Below are 13,417 nucleotides of genomic sequence, written 5' to 3' on the forward strand. Positions count from 1 at the left end.
CCAAAGCAGGCAGGCTGAGTACAGAAAGTCATCTCTATTGATCCCCATTTGTAATCTCATATGAAAACTCCCCAAAGGAAAACTATTTGCTCTGGGGACGCCTGCAGCCAACCACCCAAGAGGTTTTGAGAGAGGCCTTCTGGCTCTAGGCCACTTCTATTGCTTTTCCTTGCAGGTTTTCTTAGGAGCCTTCACAATTAGTGCTCCTTTTAAAATCCATTTGGTGTCCTAGATCCCCAATTCCAGAATGGGAGAGACCTTTGAGAGTGTCTGGACCGACGCTCTCATGTTACCTTCTAGGGCCTCAGTTTGTTCATTTGTAAATGAAGGGGCTAGTGTCTATTTTCTAGCTCTAAATCTACCATCCTATAACCCCTGCTCTCCACTCAGATAGTCACTATCCCAGTTCAGGCCCTTGTAGGCTCCCTATGGACTAAAAGATGGACTATTATGTTGGCCTCCTATTTTGCCTCCCTACATCCAGTCTCTCTCCACTCCAGTCTGCCCTGCATACAGTCATCAAACTGGAATTCTTAAAACATATTTACTTCATGTCACTGCCCAGCTGCAGGATATCCAAGGGCTTCCTATTGCTCTTAGAAGAAAATACAACTCTTCCTTTGCATTCTGAAAGCCCTTCATGATCTGCAACTGACCCTGAATCTCCTGAAACCCATGGGAGAAATCCACAAAGGACTTTGTTTTGAATCCCAGCTCTGTCATTTTAATACCTGTGTAACTAGGACAAGTCACCCCCCCTTCCCTGAGTCCCTTATTTCTCTGTAAAAGGAGGGGGAACTAGATGACCTTTGAGGTCAATCATACCAGGACCCCCTCCCAGTGCTTTCCCATGAGGCCAGCCAGCTCTTCTCCCCTTTGATACATTAGCGCTAAAACGTCTTCCAATATCCTCCTCTGTTTTCCCAATTCTAGGAATGGGGACTCAATTTGTACAGCTCTAACTCTCAAACCATATTAAGCAGCAGACTGAGGAAGGTGTTTGCTTTGAATACAGTATCTACACCCTCCTCTACTCCAGCTTACATGTATATCTTCCTTTCTGCCTTACATTTGTAGGGAGAAAGCCATTTGATATATTTGGTGTGATTCAAGAGAATCAGAATAGTATGGGATTTAATGAAAAAGTCTAGTGCCTGATTTCTGCCCAAATTAATTTTAATTAAGCTATGCATCGATCCCCACTCCCCTGCATTAAATTCTTTACCTAAATCTCTCCTTTTTCCCCCTTCACGTCCAATTCCCTTTTGTCTCAACCTACTGACAATGTCCCATGCAGCCTTGAAATCAATTTAGCAGGCAGGCCCTTTGTACAACAATTTTACAATCTGCAGGATTTGCATTTCTATACCTTCCTTTAATTCAGGAAGAATAGAATATCTCCGAAGGAAACTGAAAAAAAAAATGAAGCCAGAGGAATATTAAAAGCACCCACAACTTGGTCAAATGATTTAAAACATCCGTTCTTAAAAATACAAATGATCCTTTTAGGTTGCTAGCTTATAAAGGCTTTGTTTAAAAAAAATACTTAGACGGTCCTCATTATACCACAAAAGAGTCAGAGGATACAATTTTCCTTGCCAGCCCCTGAATTTACGCACTTTCCTATAGAGTTGGAAATTACTGTTAACATCATCTTTCTCTGAGATTCCACCTCTGTATACTATATTTATTGTCTGCCGTCACCAATTCAAATTGAGACTGGTGGATGAAGAAGCATGGGATGGGGCAAGAAGAGCACCCCCAATGTCCGAAGAAGGCCTTCTTTTTTGCCTTCATAAACAGAAAGAAAAAGTCTCCCAGCCATTCTAGCTTACACAATGATCTCTTCATATAATTGGGCTGCTCCCCTGTAGCTGACTAGACTCTATGCCTGTAATAAATGATTGGAGGAAAATTAGTATGATAATAACTCCCACTTCTATAGCACTTGAAGGTTTACACAGCCTTCTTCTCAGCACCTCCATCCCACCCTACCCCCACTCCCTTTCTTCACACATACACAACACCACTACCACTACCACCACCATTACCACCAAGGACAATGTTGAGAGAAAAGAGCAAAACTGTTGTTTACCTCATTTTGTGATGAGGAAACTGAGGCTAACGGAGTGAACAAGAGACAGTAAGTAATATGTAGTGAAAAGAATGCTGGTCTGGCCTGGGCAGTAGAAGAACAGGGTTTGACTGATGACAAGTTATTTTAGAATTATGGGCCTCAGTTTCCTCATTTGTAAAACTGGAATAATAATGATCAGAATAACCCTTACTTTAGTAGGTTACTTAGTGGATCAGAGGAGGAAAGACCTTAAAGGTTATCTAATTCAATTGTTAATTTGAGGTCTGTGAACTTGCTGGTAGAGTGCTCATTAACATAGCACCTAGTACATAGTAGGTGCTTAATAAATGCTTGTTTCCTTCTTTTAAAAATGTTTCTTCTAACCCAAGTCCCATACATTTGACAATTGGTTTTCTCTATAATCTTATGTATTTTATTTTATGCATTTTGAAACAGTAATAAAACTGCTAGCATTTATATAGTGTCTTAAGATCTACAAAGTGCCCTGCAATTATTATCTCATTATCTTCATAACAAGCCTGAAATGTTGGTGATATTATTATTATTCCCATTCTACAGGGAAGGAAACCAAGGCACACAGAAGTTAAGGTTTAAACTGAGGGCTTCCCGACTGCCGGCCACCTCCCTGCCACTATTATTCAGAGGACTTCATACATTTCACTAGCCAACTGTGATACAAAGGGTATCATGTGATACAAACAGGGTTAAAAATCCCTTATCTGGTTCAACATGTTCATTTCACATAAGGGGACCTGAGACCCAGAAAGGTTGTGAGTTTTGTCAAGAATCAGCAACCTCATATAGAAATCCTGTACAGGAATAACAAAAACTAAGTAACTTACATGGTCACAGCGCTAGATCCAGATGGGACCTGAGAGGCCAGACATCCCAATCTGCTCATTTTATAGAAGAGTAAATGGAGGCCCAGTGAGATCAAAGGATTTTTCTAAGGTCAGACAGATGATGCCAGAACTGGGATTTGAACTCGGATTCTGCGTCTCCAAGTTTTGCAGTATTTCCACTGTACCAGACTGTTCCACAGTTAGTAAATGCCTAAGCCAGGATACATGGACACCTATGTGTCTCTGCAGTGGAGAGAGTACCAGGCCTGGAATCAGGGAGACTCATCTTCTTGAGTTGAAATCTAGCCTCAGATTCTTCCTAGCTGTGTGACTCTGAACAAGTTACTTAATCCTGTTTGCCTCAGTTTCCTCAGCTATTAAATGAGCTGGAGAAGGAAATGGTAAAGAACTGCAGCATCATCAAGAGTCAGGCAAGAATGAAAAATGACTGAACAAAGGCAGGATACAAACTTAGGTCTCCAGGTCCAGTGCTCTGCCCAATACATCCCACAACATCATCTACATCCAAGTGATACAATGTGATACAACTCGATGCTATAGAAGGGGGAGAATCCATTTAGGGCTTTTTACTGAATATTTCTAGAACTCATCTTGTAGAAATGCCCAGTAAAATGTATCAATAATCAGATGTTGCTCTTCTCCACCAAATAACCCATAGGCCCCAGGTCAGCTGAGTCAGGAGGGTGGCCCACAAAAAGGTACTGCCCAATCTAAGACTGTTGAGATACACTTGGCTTTCCTCCATTTCAAAGGCCTGCTCACCTCTCCCTAGGCACTCCCTTTAGACAGAGATACTATCAACTCCTTCCCTAGCCCTCTGGTTTTGACCTTGATATTGGGACACTGAATTCTGTTTACTCTTTCTTTCATAAAAAGGGGTTGAGCCACATCCCATTTCCCTATAGGCAAGTCCCTCCCCCCAGGCCTGTTAATTGCCCCTAATCACTGGCAGACATTAGGCCTACTCCCTTATCCCTGTGGGGGGTGGGGACCTGACATCCCTGCTTATAGTGATAAATTGCCACAACCCCTCCAGAGGCTGTTCAAATGGGAAGGAAACTGGCATATGGACTTGAGCGTGCACAACCAGAAGGTAATGAATAATAATCCAAACAATACTTAGAAGACTGAGGCTCCCAACCCAACCATGGCCCAGGAAAACTGCTCTAGTATTGATGGGAACTTGTTCCTAGAAGAATCACAGAATCTCAATTTCTGGGAATCAGAAGAGACTTCAGAGCAAACATCAGTTAGGCCAGGTCTGGTCTCAACTGGAATCACCTCTGCAACATCCCTACCAAAAGTACAGCCTACCTTGGCTTTTACCCTTGACTGACAGAAAACCCATGAACCCATGACCCTCCCAGGAAGTGTTTCCTGACATCAAGCTGAAATCTGTCACTGAGCAAGAACTTCCACCTGCTGGCTCATGGTTCTGCCTGCTAGGACCAAGGGGAACAAGTCTAGTGCTTTCAACTCTTGGAGACGGTTATCCTGTCCCACTGGCCACCCTTCGGTCCTCTCTTTAAAACCTAAGTTCCCTTCAACCGCTCCTTTTACAGCACGAACTCAAGGACCTTCACCCTCTGCAGTGCCTTCCTCTGGTGCTCAGAAATGAGGACACTCTGGACGTGATCTGAACAGAACAGAACAGAAACCATCAGGCCCGTACACTATTCCTCCCTCAAGACAGTCCAACACTGCTTTATCTTTTCAGATCTCCTGCTATGCTGCTGACTGAAATTGAGCTCATATTTCACTAAAACTTTCAGACTTTTTTTTTCCCAAATGAAGTACTATCAGGCTTATCGTACTTGTGAAATTGATTTTTTGGATCGAAGCGTGAGACTTGACAATTTTCTCCATTATAATTTTTCTTATGATTCTTCAACAGTCTAGGCTACTGAGACATTTCTGAATCCTGGCTATCATTCAATACTTTAGCTACCATGGCTTTGTGTAACTTCCAAGTTTGATAAGCTTGTCATAGATATGACTCTCAGGACTGACAATCTAAAATAGAAATGGATCCCTGCCTTGGCTCATTGATTTAGAAAACCACACATTAAGATTAGCCGTGTTGTAGTGCTTGTTGATTTATTTTAAACATTTCCCAGTTATATTTTAAACAGGTTCTGGTCCCATTTGGGAGTGCCCTCCCCCTCACATCCCTTAGGAGTTTGACACCTTTGATCTGAATCATTTAAAAACACATCTTAACACTAAGGACAGATCCCTGAGGCATTCCATGGGAGACAGCCTTCAAAGCAGATATTGAACAATTAATGACTACTCACTCTCTGGGGCCAGTCATTCAATTATTTACCCATATCTTTCCATCTTATCCCCAAGGATAGAATGACAGACTTTGTTATATGTTTTGCTAAAATCTAAGTAAACAATATCTGCACTGATTTCCCGATCTACTTGTCTAATATTCTTGCCCCCCAAAAGCAACTAGACCTATATTCTTCACCAGAATGACTGTATCTCGAGGACTAGCTTCTTTGGGAAACCACTTGATAAATCAAGTCAGCATCAAAGCATTACTGAATACTATTTTCCTATGTTTCAGAAGTGAGTACTTTAGAACCAGATTATTAACATAATAAATTATTGTACAGCATGAAATAACACATATAAGGAATTCAGATAAAACCTGGGAATATTAATATTAAATGATACAGATGAAGTAAGCAGGCCCAAAAAACCATTACACATAAAAGCAACAGCAAAAAATGAAAGGATCACCATGAGAAAACTGAACTCTGAGTCACTGAAAAACCAGCAACAGTCCTAGAGAACAAAAAATGAAACATACTTTCTTCTTTGTGGCAGAAAAGTAAGAGACAAAATGAAAGAGGAGGAGGGAGAGAGAGAAGGGAGGGAAGAAAGAGGGGGAAGAGAGAGAGAGAGAGAAAGAAAGAGAGAGACACACCCAGAGAAAGAGAGAGACAGAGAGAGAGAGAAAATACAAATGAAAACACAGCAGATAAGGTCATTTTTTACTTAACAGTATTTTGTTTAATTATGTTTCTACATAAGGAAGGTCCAATATGGGAAGGAAAAGTCTACTATTCTTGCTCCCCCAACAGAAATGACTGCAATATCATGACAAAAGATATCAATGAAATGTAAATGAATGAAAAAGCTGGTGAAGTGTTTCTATTGAACAAGCACACGTAAAGGGTATTAAATTAAATTGTCTCTAAGAGTCTTCCCAACTCTAAGTTTTCGCCTACCCTATGAATGAGATCCACCTGGCTCATTGATGGGAATACCTTATACAATTTTAGTGAAGTCCAGATAGTTGGTCTTTATTGTTTCCCTGTTGTCTTGAAGGCTCATGGCACTCACACAGATGGACATTCACTTGTAGAAATACTAACAAAGGTGAGCCAGAGTAGAATGTGCAGCCTTACATGGGGAGGAGCTCCTTGTCCTTAGAGATCTTCTATAAGAGGCTGGATGATCATGGCTAGAGAAGGGATCCTTGTTCAACTCTCAGTAAAAACCCAAGGGCTCTCTTAATTCTGACATTCTGGGGTTCTGAAAAGCGGTCCTTTACAAAACCAGTTCTTTATCATCTCTGGTACACTCCTTTGTTCTTCATTCTATGATTTTTCCCCCAAAATTGAAGGCTAGGAGAAAGGCTTTAGGGGTTTGTTTTTTACACTTAGAGCCCTGTAAAGAAGAAATTTTCTACTTTGTGAAGTTGTGAGTTTTTTGTTTGTAGAGGTATGCCAGCTGGGACCAGCAAACTACCCAATCAGAGATTCTGAAGAAGTTGCCAAGTTATATCACTTCTACCTCAAAAATACCTCTCAAATTCATGCTCTCCACAAGGTGCACTTCTCCTCTTCCATTCCAGCGTAAACACCTCCAAACTCAGACCCCATCTGGATGCCAGAAGACACAGTGGGAGCAAGTACTACAAGGAGCCCTTCCTCTATTACTGCCTCCTCCCCCATACATCCTCCCAAGGCACCCTTCCTCTTTTCCCCTCCTACTTGGACTCTGATTCCCTTTCCCCACCCCCATAGGAGGGAACTCAGAGGCCTCTGAACCTCAATCCACTCAATCATTCTTCATAGTAGTGGGCCAGGTACATTAATACACTCCCCACAAGACAGATAAAACCAATCAAAACACTATTGGAATGATCAAAGAATCATCTGCTAGGTGACCTAGCTGTATCAGATCAAAAACTATATTATAAAGCAGCGGTTATCCATTTGGTACTGGCTAAGAAATAGTCTAGTCAATCAGTGCAATAGGTTAGGTTCACAGGACAAAATAGTCATTGACTATAGCAATCTAGTATTTGATAAACCTAAAGGCCCAAGCTTTTGGGATAAAGAAGTCACTATTTGACAAAACTTCTGGGAAAATTCGAAACTAGTATGGCAGAAAGAAGGTATAGACCCATACCTAACACCATATACCAAGATAAGGTTTAAATGGGTTCATGACCTAGACATAAAGAATGGTAACGTAGGACAGTTAACCTCTCAGATCTGTGGAGGAGGAAGGAATTTGTGAGCAAAGAGGAACTAGAGAGCCTTACTGATTACAAAATAGAAAATTTTGATTATATTAAGTTAAAAAGTTTTGGTACAAACAAAACTGATGCAGACAAGATTAGAAAGGAAGCAATAAACTAGGAAAACATTTTATATCCAAAGGATCTGATAAAGACCTCATTTCTAAAATATATAGAGAATTGACCCAAATTTAGAAGACTACAAGCCATTCTCCAATTGATAAATCATCAAAGGATATGAACAGACAATTTTCAGATGAAGAAATTGAAACTATTTGTAGTCACATGAAAAGGGGCTCCAAATCACTATTGATCACATAAATGCTAATTAAGACAACTCTGAGATACCACTACACACCTGTCAGATTGGCTAAAAGGACAGGAAAAAATAATGACAAATGTTAGAGAGGATGTGGGAAAACTGGTACATTGAGACATTGTTGGTGGAACTATGAACAGATCTAACCATTCTGGAGAGCAATTTGGAACTATGTTCAAAAAGTTATCAAACTGTGCCTACCCTTTGACCCAGCAGTATTTCTACTGGGCTTATATCGCAAAGAGATCTTAAAGGAGGGAAAGGGACCTGTATGAGCAAAAATGTTTGTGGCAGCCCTCTTTGTAGTGGCCAGAAACTGGAAAATTAGTAGATGCCCATCAATTGGAGAATGGCTGAATAAACTGTGGTGTATAAATCCTATGGAATATTATTGTTCTGTAACAAATGACCAGCAGGATGATTTCAGAGAAGCCTGGAGAGTGACATGAACCGATGCTGAGTGAAATGAGAAGAACTAGGAAATCATTATACATGGCAACAACAATACTCTATGAGGATCAATTCTGATGGACTTGGCTCTCTTCAACAATGATATGATTCAAACCAATTCTACTTGTTCAGTGATGAAGAGAGCCATCTGCACCCAGAGAGAGAACAGTGGGGAACAGAGGGTGGACCATAACATAGCATTCTCACTCTGTTGTTATTTGCTTGCATTTTGTTTTTTTTTTCTAAGTTTTTCTTTTCCTTCCTACTACCTGCCAACTAGGGGAAGGGGTGGGGGGAAGGAGGGGAAAATTTGGAACAAAAATTTCGCAAGGATCAGTGTTGAACAAATTACTCAAGCATATGCTTTGTAAATAAAAAATAAATTAAGAAAAAAATAATCATCTAATACAATTTTTCTGATAAATGTCACTATGCTCCCAGGTCCACACCAAGGTTTACTATATGCCCTACCACCATATCCTCTAGAACCTCACACATGGCTATCTCATTTATCAATATATCCTAAGAACATCTAGGTCTTGCCATCTGCCCTGTAGCTTAAATCTCTGCCCTTTCACATTGTATATTCTATTTTATGGAGACAACGTATACTCCATAAATTAGAATATACAATGTGAAAGGGCAGACTGTCTTACACTTCTACTTTTATCTCCAGTGCTTAGCACCATGATTGGGACATAGTAAGTACTTAATAAATCCCTTTTTTATTCATTCATTCAATTTTTAGTCATTCATTCATTCATTCCTTTCCATTTTCACTCTTGTTCCAGGTTCCAGGTACCTTACCACCTACCTCTCTTCCAACTTCTCACCCTTCTTCCTGTTACTTTCAAATATTCAAAAAACACTCTATTGGAGCTGGGAGATCACTGATTTGAGACTTCTCTCCAACGATGCAGAGAGCAATCTATTCATTCTTGTCCATCATGTGTGACACTTGCTTATCATGGTCAAAATAACTTTCTTAATGTATAAAAATCATCACATCATTCCTTTACTTCAAAACCTTCTGTGGTTCCCCAGTTCCTATCTAAAAGACCATGCAATCTCCTCTGCTTAGTGCTCAATCCAGAATCTTGTTCAAGCCTACCGCTCAAACTTTCTTCCTACTTTGGAAATTTGCCCATTTCCTCCTCCATGTCTGGAATGAATTCTTCTTTTTACCCTCTACATATCTACTTAAGTTCCTTCTAACTTCGGCATTCATGGATTTTCTTTTTAAATGATTTAATAACTGCATTTCAGTTCTAAACACAGGATCCTATGATCTCAAGTGACTTCACCTCTTTCAAGCTCAGTTCCCTCATTAGTAATTTAAAAACAGTTAGTCTAGACAGCCTCTGAAAACCCTCTCAGCTCTACTGTTTGATTTTCCACATGACTAAGTCCAAGTGCAGTATGATTTCTTGTTTTCTAATTTTCATTGTCATCCTCTTTTCTATTTTAAAGATGGCATCATATCACAGCCACAAAGATCTGAAGCTAGAATGGACATCAGCTAGAGGCCACCTAGTCCAACTTCCTTGTGGAATGAAAATTCTTTAGTTTGATACCCTGGGAGTCTTAGTGTTTTACCTAAGATCACACCCGTAGAAGTGAGATAGGAAACCAGATCCTCTGATTCTGGAGTTAATGCCTTCTCTGTCATATCATACTAAGCCTAATGTGTCCTTTCCCATTTCTTCTTGAAACCCTTGGTAACAAGTAGCGGCTCCTCCATTTCTTTAGAGTCACAAAGAGGTAGACAGGTAGCACATTGGATAGTATTAGATCTGGAGTCAAAAAGACCCACATTCAAAACCAGCCTCAGACATTTATTAGCTGTGTAACCCTGGGCAAATCACTTAAATGTAATGTTTCAATTTTCCCATCTGTAAAATAAGAAGAATAATAGAATCTCCCAGTGTTGTAAGGGCTAAAGTGAGATAATTTAAAAAGCATTTTGTAGACCTCACAGCACTATATAAATAATAATAATTATTATTCCTAGGCCCCACAGGTCTATTTGAGCAATATTCACTTGAGTAGGGGTTTGATCATTTTAATTCATTCTTGCAGTAGTGGAAAGGAGACATTCATCTAGTTTCATTTTATTTGTTATGACAAAGGCCAGAATTGACCTTAAACTCAGAATTTAGCAGAGTGCCTTGCACATAGTAGGCATTTAATGAATGCTAAGTGAGTTGAAAATAAAAAAATGGAAAAAAATCCACATGGGGAACAGAAATTCCTACCAGTAATTGCTCACATTTCCATAGCACTTTATGGGTGCACATGTGTTCCTCATCTGGACTTCACAATAACTCTGTGAGCAGATAGTACAAACATTATTCTACCTGCCATTTTACAGACCACAGTCCCATCTGCCAGTTCTTTGGCAGTAGTTCATCCTGGTCTGGTGACTCGAACACATGAAAGACAGATGATGAAACTCTTATTATCTTCCTGGGGACTTGAGAAAAACTCACTAATAGCATCATGTCAACTTGGAAGTGGTCAATACTTGGCCCTTGATGTTTTCATTGATGGCCTGGATCAAAACATAGGTGGCATCCTTATCAAATACTCAGATGAGAGAAAGGTCACAAAGACGGCTAGTACATCAGATTCCAGCATCAGGATCCAAAATATGTCAATAAGCTAGAGCCCAGTCAAATCTAACAAGATAAAAATTGGTAAGAGAAAATTATTCAGGCTTTCACTCAAGTCCAAATCACCTTGCAAAGTGTAAGATGAAGGAGACTGGCTAGAACAGCACAGAATCTAACCCCTCTTGTTTTACAGATGAGGAAATTGAGTCCCTGTGAGGTAGAGTGACTTGCCCAAAGTTACACTCATAACTCTAGAATTAGCAGAGTTCGACCCCCTCATTTGACAGAAAATAAAGTTGAAGCCCAGTAAAGAGAGACCTCTGACTCCATGAGTAGAGCTCTTTGCCCTGTACCATGTTGTTTCCTCATATTGGCAGTCTGTCTGAAAACCAAGTAGAAAGATTTTAATGGACGACAAGCTCAGTAGTACTGAGTCGCCTGTGAAGTGGCAACTGTGACCATTCATATTACCTTGAGTTACATGAAGAGAGGTCCAGAATGAAGGGAGAGTTTCCTTTCACTCTTCTATGTAGCTTTGTCTTCAGTGCTGGATGTCTCTAAGCCAGAGCACAAGAGGAGGACAACAGATAGTGAAGTCTTGAATCTATGCCATTGGGGGGGGGGGAGGAATTGAGAAAATTGGAGCTGTTTAGCTGGAAAAAGAGAAGCCTTTGGAAGGTGAGGATGCAATCAAATATTTGGTTGTACAACAATAATCATCAAACATGTGAAAGGCTGCCATGAGGAAAGAAGTGCCCAGAGGACAGAACAGGAGGAAATTGGGGGAAAATCCCAACCATGCAAACATAGGCTTAGGTCAAGCTTAATGTCTAATTTCTAATCATCAGAGCTGCCCCAAAGTGGAAGAGTGGGCCTTGGGGAGTAGGAAGTACTCCAGACAAAGGTTGGCCATCCAATGACCAGAAGGGCTTCTGTTACTACTCTGTCCTTCTGGTATCCTACCATGCAGATAAAGAAACAAAAAATCAGTGGGTCTGAGACTTGGCTGCAGAGTGGGGCCTGACTCTGGTTCCTCGAGTTCCAAACCCCTGGTAGGACCCTGGCTCTTAAGGTTTTTATTTTTTTTTCCCATCAGGCACTCTCTCCTGGGGAAGTAGAGATAAATGCAGTGGATTGTGAGGCCCACTAGATTTGACATTTACTAATTGTCAAAGATGAAGGCACATCCCCAATAAAGCAATACATATTATGCATATGACTATCTTGGAATATACATGTGAACAAACGACTTAAGTGGAAGAAGTCCCAAGCTAGATAAAAGAACACTTTGCCATGTTATCCTCTTTTTGGATTGGTAAGGCACCAGAATAACTAGATCTGTTCTCTCTTTTCAATCTTTTTTCTACTGTCTTAGAGGAAACCTGAAACCCACTGAGTCAGTGACCCAACTGGAGCCCTCAGCTCCATGAGTTTCAGAGGCTCCTAAACGAGAGAAAACCTCCCTGGATGTGAGAAGTGGCACAATGGAACTGTTGTTAATCTTATCCTCACGAACTAGAATTTCATTTGCAGTGGCTGCTGAGGAAATGAATGGAAACAAAGGGGAAAGCTGAAAGGGAGGGGGAAAGGAGTGGAGTTGGAGCTAACTCTTGTTTACCTATTACTACTGATAGGAAAAAATGGTCTAGAGACAACGATGCTCAAAAGAGACCCTGGTACAGCCACCAAACTAAGGAAATCGAGGTCATATACGTTATGGCCAAATAAGTCATTTATAGAGAAGTCATTTCCTTGCCCACCATAGGCTGGAGAAGGGAAGATTTTGCCTAAAATGACATGATAGCTGATTCTAAAAAACAGGAGGGCTGCCTAGTGAAAAGTGGAATTGATTGATTCTGAAGGGTTTCAGAGATTAGAATTTAATTCAACTCAACAATTATTTAAGTGCCTACTATGTACAACGTACTTGGGATGAAATGACAAAAACAATCCCAACGTCTAAAGATCAGAGAACCAGTAGACTAGAAAAGACTCCGTGGGTCGTTTAGTTCAGTTCCTTCATCTGACACATGAGGAAATCAAGGCCTCAGGAGACTGAATGAAAGGATTATAGATTTTGAAGTGGAAGGGACCTTTGAGGCTGCTCCATTTTAGAGATGCGTATTCTCATATTACTGAGAGCTGGAAGGGATGCACAATTCACAGGTAACACAAAGTATGCATATAATAATATAGGTTATTTTCAATAGGGGGAAAGGAAGCAAAGGGCAGAGGAAAGAACCAGGCTCCCAGCAAACAGAGGTTCTTAAACTGGGGTCCCTCAACTTATTTCTCCTTGCAATATAACTGAGTTTCTCTATAGTCCTTGGTAGAGTATGCATTCAAAACCCACATCCTGAGAAGGGTTTCCCAAATTGCCCAAGGGTTTGATGATGCAAAAAACGTTAAACTGTCCAGTCACTGCCTGCATTACCTTAAGCATACCCCTTCCCCTCTCTGAGCCTCAGTTTCCTCCTCTGTAAAATGAGAAGGTTGCACCTCTGATGTCCCTTCTACCCCAAATTTATGATA

Source organism: Sminthopsis crassicaudata, chromosome X (genome assembly GCF_048593235.1).
Source record: "Sminthopsis crassicaudata isolate SCR6 chromosome X, ASM4859323v1, whole genome shotgun sequence".
Lineage (NCBI taxonomy): Eukaryota > Metazoa > Chordata > Mammalia > Dasyuromorphia > Dasyuridae > Sminthopsis > Sminthopsis crassicaudata.